The sequence below is a fragment of the Ursus americanus genome, chromosome 17, assembly GCF_024610735.1.
Source record: "Ursus americanus isolate L20-20 chromosome 17, mUrsAme1.1.p, whole genome shotgun sequence".
In the NCBI taxonomy this organism is placed as follows: Eukaryota; Metazoa; Chordata; class Mammalia; order Carnivora; family Ursidae; genus Ursus; species Ursus americanus.
Genome location: NC_142143.1, coordinates 12,174,342 through 12,184,501, shown reverse-complemented (window position 1 = coordinate 12,184,501; position 10,160 = coordinate 12,174,342).

Genomic DNA, 10,160 nt, shown 5'->3' with positions numbered 1-10,160 from the left:
TTTATGTTGTGTCTCTCAGTTTCTTTATCCATTTATCCCTCATGGATGCTTAGGTGGTTTCCGTGTCTTGTAAATAACGTTGCAGCGAATCTGCTAGTGCCTGGTTTCTTTTCAAATTAGTGTCTTCATTTTCTTTGCGGAAATACCGAGACCCTAGAAGGGGAGTTGCCGGGTCACGTGGTAGTTGTACTTCTCGTTATTCGAGGCCCCTCTGTGCTGTCTTCCGCGGCGGCTGCACCAGCTTGCACTCCAACACTGCACGAGGCTCCCTTTTCTCCCTGTCCCCACCGACACCTGTTCCTTCTTGTCTGTTCGACACTAGCCGTTCTGACGGTGTGAGGTGGTAGCTCATGGTAGTTCTGATTTGATTTCCCTGGTGGTGAGCGGTGGTGAGCATCTTTTCACGTGTCTGTCGGTCGACTGTAGGCCTCTGGAGAAATGTCTCTTCCGATCCCCTGCTCATATTTTAATCGTATTGCTGTCTTGTGTTTCAGTTATGTGAGTTCATTTATTTTGGATATCAGCCCCTTGTTACTCTGTGGTTTGCGAATACTTTCTCCCCTTCTGTGGGCTGGCTTTCATTTTGTTGGTGGTTCCCTTTTCTGGGCAGAAGCTTTTTATTTTGAGGTAGTCCAAAAGTCGCTGCCCAGACCCATGTCCAGGAGTTTTCCCCCCGTTTTCTTCTAGGGGTTTTATGGTTTCAGGTCTTACGTTCGTCTCTAATCCCTTTTGAGTTTTTGTGTACGGTGTGAGGTAGTGGTCCAGTTTCTTTTGCATGTGGCTCTCCAGCTTTTCAGCACCACTTCCTGGAGAGGCTGGCCTGTCCCCAGTGTGTATTTTCATCTCCCGGGTCGTAAATTAATTATCGTATATATGCATGGGTTTATTTCTGGGCTCTGTTCTGTTCCGTTGATCTGTGGGCACGTGAGTTTATCATCAGCAAGCTGGATGTTGTGGCATTTAGCACCATAGGTCACAAGGTTCAAGTGGTAGAAAGTGCTAGTAATGGCAGTATCAGAGAAAATCAAGAGTACTGTTTTTTTTGTCATGGTTTTGCGTAATATTTTTTTTTAAGGTTTTTAATTTTTATTTATTTGAGAGAGAGAGAGAGCAGAGCAAGTGAGAACACGAGTGGTGGGGAGGGGCAAAGGGAGAGGGAGAAGCCAACTCCGGGCTGAGCCGGGAGCCGGAAGATGCAGGGCGGAAGCCCAGGACCCTGGGATCATGGCCTAAGCCAAAGGCAGAGGCTTAACCGACTGAGCCACCCAGGTGCCCCTCTTTTGCCTAATGTGAAATACCAGTATGAGGGTAGAATTCATAAAATTAAAGTCAGTGAAATAAAATACTTGGTATTTAAGGTGCATTTAGAAATACAGAAGCTCGAGCAAAACGTGAGTATTCAGATGAATGTATTAAACATTTTATTCCAATAAATTATGAGCAAAGTGTTTATAAATAACCACCACGTAAAAATGAAGCCAGCCGCGACCTCAGTGTGAGCTTCTGTGATCTCCCTCCAAACGCAGGCAGGAAACCCGGGTGCTTGAGTGCAGTCACTGTTGTCACAAGAGTGTGTGTGCGCGGCAATTTCCAGCTACTTCAAGCTCATTCCGACTCCCCGGTTCCAGGAAATGGAGAGACGAGACGAGCTGAATCAGTTTTCCTCTGATGCACTCATGCTCAAAGCCCTTTCTTCTTCGGTCATTTGGAGAAGTTTGGAACAGCTCTTGGTGGCCTTGTCTGGCTGCGCGTCTCCCCAAGAGCGTCGTGAGCCCTTCCGGACCCTCTGCACCTTTCATCTCGTGCAGGCGGAGACATGAGCGGCGGCTGTGTCCGCTGCAGGCCGGGCTTTCTGTGCCTCTGTTTGGGGGGTGCTGGAAGGAGAGGGAGCTTGAACCCCGCAGCCGGGCTGGCGTGTCTTGAAGGCGGAGAGGGGATCTTTCTCCGGGGAGTGTGTTCAACTGAGGTCGTATCTGCGATGGTTGGTGCCCCACCTGCAGAGACTGCAAAACGGTGGCTCGTCTTCCCACATTTGTCAGCTGGGATGCATTTAACACTCCAGCAGTTGTGGCTGTGGGGCCTGCGGTCACCTCCATGTTATAGATGGGGAAGCTGAGGCTCAGAGAGGCACGTGCCACAGTGAGTGGAGGCCAGGGTCCGGATTCAAACCCGGTTGTGCTCTGAACCCCCATGCCCCTCTGCCTCCTGCAGCATGCTCCCACCAGGCAGGCGCTGTGCTCAGGCTGAGCCGGCTGCTGGGGTAGACACGGGTCCGGCCTGGGAGGAGGTGCTGGTGCAGCAGGAAGACTGCCCTGGCGTCGTCCCTGTCCCCCCGGGTAGCTGGTGCTGTTGGCAGGCCCAGTGCGAAGGGACCAGAGGGGCACTGGCTTGGCTGTGACTGGTGAGGGCGGGAGCAGGGCCTGTCACAGCAGAGGCCACTGCGCTCGGGCAGGTGAGCACCGAGGGCCTTCCTGCAGAGGGAGCAGCAGGCCCTGGCGCCGTGAGAATACTCCGGCATCTGGGGGGCCCACTGAACCTCCACAAAGACCAAGCGAAGAGCAAGAGGGAGGCCGCCCGGCCTTTTCTGTGGCCTGGAAAGGAGCGCCCGGGCTGGGAGTCAGGGTGGGGCGAGGCCGGGTTTCGTGAGCTCTGAGGAGAAGGACCCTAAGCCGGGTGGGGGTTCAGCTCCCACCTGCTGCTGTGGGTGTGGCCTGCTGCACACTGCTCTGTGGATCCGCCCTGTGTGGGGCAAGCGGCTTCAGCTCCCTGTTCGGCTTCCCTTTTCTCATCCGTGGAAAGGAGATGCCAGTAGCGCTTCCCCCCGCCCCCCCAGGAAGGCTCCAGGGTTAGTGGAGGCGGTGGGTGTCCAGGCAGCCCCTTCAGCCCTGGGAACTGAGCCCCTCCTGGGAAGGTCGAGCTTGTCTGCATTCTCACTGTTCACCTCTCCCACCCAGGGGACTCCAGGGGACTCCAGGCCTCTACGGACGCCCGTCCCCCATCTCCATGAAGGGAGACTAGATGAGCTTGCTCCTCATTTAGCCCTTCTGCCTGTTGGTTTGGACACTTACACCGTTTTCATTGTCCTTAGGCGTGTGTGGTTGAGTTTCTATCCACAGTGGGTTGGGGGCTCCGACGGGAGGCCAGGCAGCCCGGCTCGGGGGACCCGAGGTCCCCGAAGGCCGCCTTCACCAGGCCCGCTCCATTGCGCCCCCAGATCAGAAGTCTCAGGGGACCCATGTATTGAAAAAACCAGCATTACAAAGGAAGGTGTCGTGAGAATGGTACAAGTTTGGGTTTCTATTCATTGGAAACCAAGATGACCCGCACTTGAAGTGGGTTATTTTGGAGAAGGGCCTGCGGATAGCAGCCTAAAGCCCGTTCTCTTGTGTGAAAGAAACAAAACCACAAAAAAACTCTGAATTTAAAAAATGCAGAAGATAAGCTTTCCAAATGTCAGCTCACAAAAGAAGTTTTTATAGTTTTGGGTGTCGTAACAACTATTTGTCATCTATATTTGAGCATGAATGTAAAAATAGATTGGACAACCACCGAAGTGAACGGAAGCTTCAAGTCCGGATGAGCAGAGCTAGACGTTTGTTTCCCAGCAGTTCGGTGAGGCCAAAGGTACGTCATGATGATTTCGAACACAACTTTTGGTAATGTGCGGTTCAAAAATAAGCACTTTGCACTTAAAATATGAGGCAATCCAGCACGGTGGTTAAGCGCATCGTCTCAGAGCCAGATGGCCGTGGTCCCAACTGCAGCCTGCCGCTCTCCAGCTCAGGCCCCGGGGCGGCTCATCCCCCATCTCTGTGTCTCCATTTCCTCCCCTGGAAAGTGGGGATCATAGAGCCCATCTCATGAGGGATGTGAGGGCGACATGGGTTAATGTTTATAAATCACGGCGGGCGTGTGCTGGGTCCATCGTGTTCCGAGTGAGTGCTCGTGCTGAAGTCCTGACGGGCGTTTCAAGGGCTCAGAACTCTGGGTGCCTGTTCTGTTGAGTCATGAAAGCGGGGCGGGGGGCGGTGTGGCAGGCCCCGGGGCCAAGGGTCCAGCTACCTGGTCTGAGCGGTTAGAACACCCAGCACAAAGCGTCGGTGGACAAAGGTGTTTGGAGACCGAGTTCTTTGCAAGAGGCAATTTATGATCCTCCCGCCCCCGCATTTTTGGGAGTTTTTAGAACTATTTTAGTGGGAAGTTGAAATTGGCTGGGGGTAGTAGATTGGTAACCTTCTACCAGAATTCAGCAAAGGCCAGTTTGGATGAGCTTGCAGTATGCCCTTTGGATTTAGGGGGTAGGGGGGTCCTCTGCTCGGGCTGTCATAACAGAGTGCTTCAGGTTGTCGGGGTTTGGACAGCAGACCTTCATGTCCTCCTAGCTCTGGAAGCTGGAGGTCCGAGATCTGGACGTCGGCAAGGTTGGTTTCCTCTGAGGCCTCTGTCCGTTGCCTCACGCGGTCATTCTGTGTGTGTCCCGATCTCTTAAAAGGACGCCAATTTTATTGGATCAGGGCCTGTCCCAACATAATCCTCTCTTTCAAGGGCTTATCTCCACACAGTGGCATTCTGAGGTCCTGGTGGTTAAGGCTCCGACAGGATTCTCGGGTGGGGGACACAAGTGAGCCCACCACAAAGGGGATGTGAGTGGGGGAGGAGAATGGAGACCATCCCGTTTCCCTGCGGTGTGTTCTCATGGGTGCCGCAGTGGCACGTGGCCGGTGGGGGGCCTCCTGGGTTGTCCCCAGCCTTCTTCCTTCACGAGGGAAGGGGGAAGAAGGGAAGGCTTTGCAGACAGAGGGAGCCGTGGGGCATTGTGTTCAAGGGAGAGCCAAGTCCCCTGTTACAGCACAAGGGACTGGGGAGTTGGGGGGAGGTTTGGAGACCAGGATGAAGGGCTTGTTGGGAACAGATTGCATGCAGGGTGCCAGGGCCTTCTGGGGCTTTCGTTTGCCCTGGGCTGCCCCCTCACAGTTCATGGGCAGGTTGAGGCAAGTTCCCCAATTCAGTGCTCGGTGGACGGATGGATGGAAGGATGGATGGTAATGGGCACTGGTACATTCTGTGATTTCCTCCTTCCATAAGATCCCGAGGTAGTGGTTTATTACCCTCATGTTAACGATGAGGAAAGCACAGAGTAGGTACCGTCCCTAAGGTCACACAGCGAGTGAACAGTAGTGGTGGGATCAGAGAAAGGACTCTGACTCTCAGGGACAAATCAGGGGCCTGGAAGGGGGTGAGAGTCTGGTGTTTCCATCTTTCATAATGTCTGAAGATCCCCACTCCTGGGACCTTTGCTGGGGTCTCTTCTCAGATCTGTGCTCTGAGGAGGACTGTGTCCTGGTTTTCAGCCTTATTTGGGGACATAGATGGGGTGTGAGGCCTTTGGGGCCAGGAGGACCTCCAACTGGAGGGGCCTGGAGCCGCTGCTCCCAGGAAGGCCTGAACCTCAGATTGCCCTCAAGGAAAATGCCTCCTGGGTCCATGTGGGGAGGGGTGGGTGGGCTGGGAGCGAAGATACTAAGGGGGAGGCTGCTCACAGCCAGGCCCCACCTCCTAGGGAGCCCTGGGGGCAGGAAGGTGCTGCTGGGGCTGGGGTGGGGGGGAGGAGGTGAGCCAATTGAATCTTCCCCTGAGGAAGCGGATCAGGAATCCAGGGGGCCGGGTAAGGGGGAGGCGGATGGAGGGTGGGGTCTGCATCTGAAATCAGTTGGAAAGCTGCTTCTGTGCTGGTGGAGTATTCCAGCCCATCCTCCTGTCCAGATACAGAGGGTGACAGCAAGGAATGAAGGAATTAGTGTGTTGAAAGCACTCAGGACGGTGCCCTCCAGAGAGAAGAGGCTTATTACAAAATGTTCGCAGGCAAAGTTATAAACGAGCTGTGCACATTGGCTTGTGCTAAACGGATGCGTCCTGGGAGGTAGTAAGCTCCCTGTCTCTATAGGCAATCAAGCATCATTGGCAGGCTTGGTCTTCCAGGTCTGGAGAGTCTAGGATTCTCCCTGGCTACTCTTCAAGGCTTACCACCAGCCATTAATTATGCACGTTATTATGTTAAACTTCTCTCTCGAATGCCAGGCCCATGATAGGTATTCAGTAAATGCTGCTCGAACGGATGAGCTTATTGTCCCAATTTACAGCTGAGAAATTGAGGCTCAGAGATTTTAAGGGAAAGACTCAATGTCAGCCCTTAAGTGGAGGATCCAGGTTACCAACCCAGGGTGGTCTTATCAAGAGACACTCTTAGAGCCTCCAGGAGAGCCTGGCTTCTCCTCTACCACCATTTCTTCCCTCTGCTTCCGGCCTTTTCTTCCAGATGGAGCCCACTCAGCTGTCGTGTTTCTGCCCAGTTGACCTGCCCCATTCCAGGGCCAGACTTCCAACCTCGGAGCGTGACAGCTGTGTGATCTGTCACTCCTGCTGAATCTCAGTTTCCTAGTCTGTAAAACAGGTAGGGCGATTTTGGTGTTAACAACCAGTCCTGGGAAAACCAGGACAGTTGGTCACTGTAAAAGGGGAAACACAAACCCATCTTGCGGACTTGTGGCCAGAGTCGGAGGACACATACGAAAAGCCATCAGATCTGGAACCATCACAGGACCCACACTTGGAAAGTGGAAGGGGCAGTTACTGACCCTTACAGAGTGAGTCTGAGTCTGAATTCCAAGGGCCCCCTTCCTGGCTGTGTGCCCTGAGCTCAGAGTTCAGTTTATCTCCCTGGGCGTCCATTTGTTTCCCCAGGTTTCAAAAGGGGTTAATAGTCGTGCAGACCGAGAGCGGTGTGGGGAGGGCGAGGTGAAACAATGCAGGTAGATCCAGGTCATTCAGAGTGGGCACCGAGCCCCCTTGGCACGTGTGCCCATGGCTAGTGACGGGGTCACTAAGGCGTGGGGAGGGCTGCTGCACGTTTATCAGGCGCTGTACCCCCCGGGGCCCAAAGCAGCCGGTGTGCCTCTTACTTGGTCCTGAGCCTTGGTTCTTTTTTTTTTTAACCTCCAGCAATCGGGAGATTTTAAAAAGAAAAGTTCAGGGCGTGTGAGGAGAAGAGTGTCCACGAGGGGGCGCCAGAGCGCCAGCCAAGGCAGCAGCCGTCAGCCGCCTCCCTCCCTGCAGGGGCCGCGGGGCTCTTGCCGGTGGCTTCCCCGGGACCTCCTGCCCCGACCCTAGGAATCTGGAAATTCCCTGACTCAGACTCAGCCTGGAGAATCCTGTAGGCTCTGGGTATTCACCACTCGTTTGGTTAGACAAAGCCTTGGCAGGTGCCAGACCCTGGGGGACGCCTGAAGTGGATATACGTGGTGATCACAGACGGGAAACTGAGGCACTGCGGGATCAAGTCACACAGCAATGGGGAAAGCCTGGATCCAAACTCGGGGACATCTCACCTGCAAATCTTTGCCAACAGCCTCTAAGAATCACAGAATCTTAGTGTTAGAAGGATCTTACAGACTTAGAGGCTTAAAAGGCTAGACTCAAATTTTGATTTGTCAAATATTTTATCTATTTTAATAATATTTATTATTATTATTAGTATTTGCACTTAAGTTGCCTGGGAGGCAACCACAGTTAGTTTCTGATTTCCCCCAGATACAGACTCATCAAATATTAGAATTAGATGGCATTTCTGGGAGACCCAGCTGCTTGTAGCCCCTGTCGCTCTCAGGCTCCTGCTGGTGTCACTGTTGCAGCTGCCTGAGTTTGAGGATCTTTCTTGGCTCTTGGGGTCCCCCACCTTCAAGCCCACCTGTCCCTGCACTGGGTTTGGTGGCACTTAAATGGGTGTCCCCTTCAGTGCAGGGGGGGGGCTGTGTTTCCTCTGGGCATGCCCTCCTGTGGGGGGCCCTGGTCCCAGAAAGGGGAGAGTGGAAGTGCCCGCTCGTGGGGTGGGTGTCCGGTGCTGAGGGAGACCCTTTTCCCCGTGGGGTTACCCAGCAGCATGGGGGCTGGTTAAGGCCTCCCCTCTCTCCACCTGGGAGGGCAAGGGCCCCCAAACCCTGGGTTTTGGTCCCTAAACCCTTCCTCTGCTGGGAGATCTCCTTTTTCAGAAGCCCTTCCTGCTCTCTTGGGCCAGGTCAGGGGGCCTCCGAGCACCCCTCTCCTCTGGGGGAGTTCTGATCTGCCTGGATTGTACTCTTGTCTGTTTCCCCATGAGAAGGTGCACTCCGGAAGGACAAGGCTCTGCTGAATTTTGTATTGCTTTCTCAGTGCTCAGCCCAGAGCATCCACTCGGTAAATGACTCAGTGAACCCTACATTTCCCACCCACGTCCACAGTTCCTGCTTCTGGGCCCGCTGAAGACGACACATCTCTGCCCCTTGAGTTAGCCATGTGACGTGCTCCGGGCAGTGACACAGGAGCTGAAGTGACATATGTCCATTCTGGGTAGGAACCTTGTGGGGCTGTCACCAGCTCCTGTCATCCTGAGCAGCAGCTGGGGAAATGGCAGGCGGGTTCCTCTGTGGGGACACCGGGGAGCAGAGCCCTATCCCCGCCCCCTAAGTTGTTGTGTTGCTTGAGTGCGAAAGAAACCTTGGCTGTGTTAAGCCACAGAGATTTGGAGATTGTTCGTTACGCAGCCTCATCTTTCCTCTCCTGGCTGCTACAGAGCAGGAAAACGGGGATGGCGGCAGAATTTTTGCTCCTTCTACCTGCCTGGGGAGGTGTGATCATCAAAGATGGAGGTGGTAGGGAACCGGGTATTGCTCCCCTCACACCCTCTCAGGCTTCATAACCTGTGAGGTCAGCTCTCCCAGGTCCACGCCTTCTCCTGAAAGAATGCCGTTCACTCAGTCACCCGTGTTGCGGAGACGTTCATGGGACCTCAGTGTAGGGTTGCGGTGAGGTTGGAAGGCGTTAGTGTGCGCAGAGTTCCTGCGCGAGTCCTTGGCACATGGTCCGTGCTATGGAAGTGTTTCTGTTATTATTCGTGATTTTTTTTTATTTCATTCAACTACATTTCCTGGGCATCCACTACGTTTCCTAGACACCAGGAATATGGAGAACAAAGCTTGTTTCTTCCTGCCTCGGGGCAGAAAGGCCCAGAGGAGAATGTCTGGGCAGCGCAGAGGACCTCGTTTGAGGCCATTGGTGCTGTGGCACCTTCCAAGAGGAGGGACTCCCCCGTGGGGGGTGGAGCAGCGGGTGGCCTTGTGCCTTGAGGTGGAGTCGGGGGGGGGGGGCGGCGGCTGGGGTGGGGGTGACGGCCACCAGTTATGTAAGCCCCCAGCCTGCAAGCCAGACGCGGCTTTGATGGCCCTGTTCACAGCCCCCTATGAGGACCCTGCCCTCTGAAGCAGAGCTGGGGTGTGGAGGGGAGGGGAGTCCCCCACCCCGAGAGCAGCTGCTCCGCGTCTGGAAGCATCTTTCTTCACCTTCCTTGGGGAGAAAGACAAGAGGCCCATCTCCAGTGCCAACACCTGGTGACAGGTGAACGGCCTGTGGCTTCTTTCTAGTCCCTGGCTCTTGGCATCTGCTTGGCCTTGTCCTCAAGCCCAGTCCGGCCTCCTTGGCTCTGTGTGGGGAGGGGCTGGGGGTTGGGGACTGGCTGGGCTGCAGGAGCACAGAGATGGCAGGTCAGGAGGGAGACCCAGGAATCAGGTGCTGGGCAGAGGGAGGGGCTGCTGGGGGCAGGTGCCTCAGGGGCAGGTGGTGGAGGCCCCGGCCAAGCCCTCGGGTTGCCTCCATCCAACTGAGATCCCCTTTGTGCAGAGGAGAACTTTGACCTTTGGAGCACAAGAGGACCTTGGCAATATCAGACCATCCTTCTGTGTTATAGCTGGAGGTGCTGGGGCTCAGAGAGACATGTGGCTGGCTCACAGACACAGCCAGTTAGGGGCTTGCCCAGGGCCGGAACCCGGACCTCTTTGCTCTTGGTTCAGTGCTCCTGCGGGACATCATGCTGCCTTTTGGGGCCTTAGAGTCTCGTGTTCTACTGGCAAAGTCTGACTGACCTACGGGGAGGCCCTGCTGCTGCCATTGCTGAGGTGCAAAACCTGCCCTCCTTCGTCCTCCCCGGACTCCAGGGGGCTGGCCTTGCCGGGGAAGGGCAGTGGCCAAGGGTGGCTTCATTGCAGCCTCTCCATCTGCAGGACCCAGGGCTGGCGCGTTGGGTGCAAAGGAGCTGGGGGACAGCCGCCCCTACTGGCCCAGCCTACTCCTCT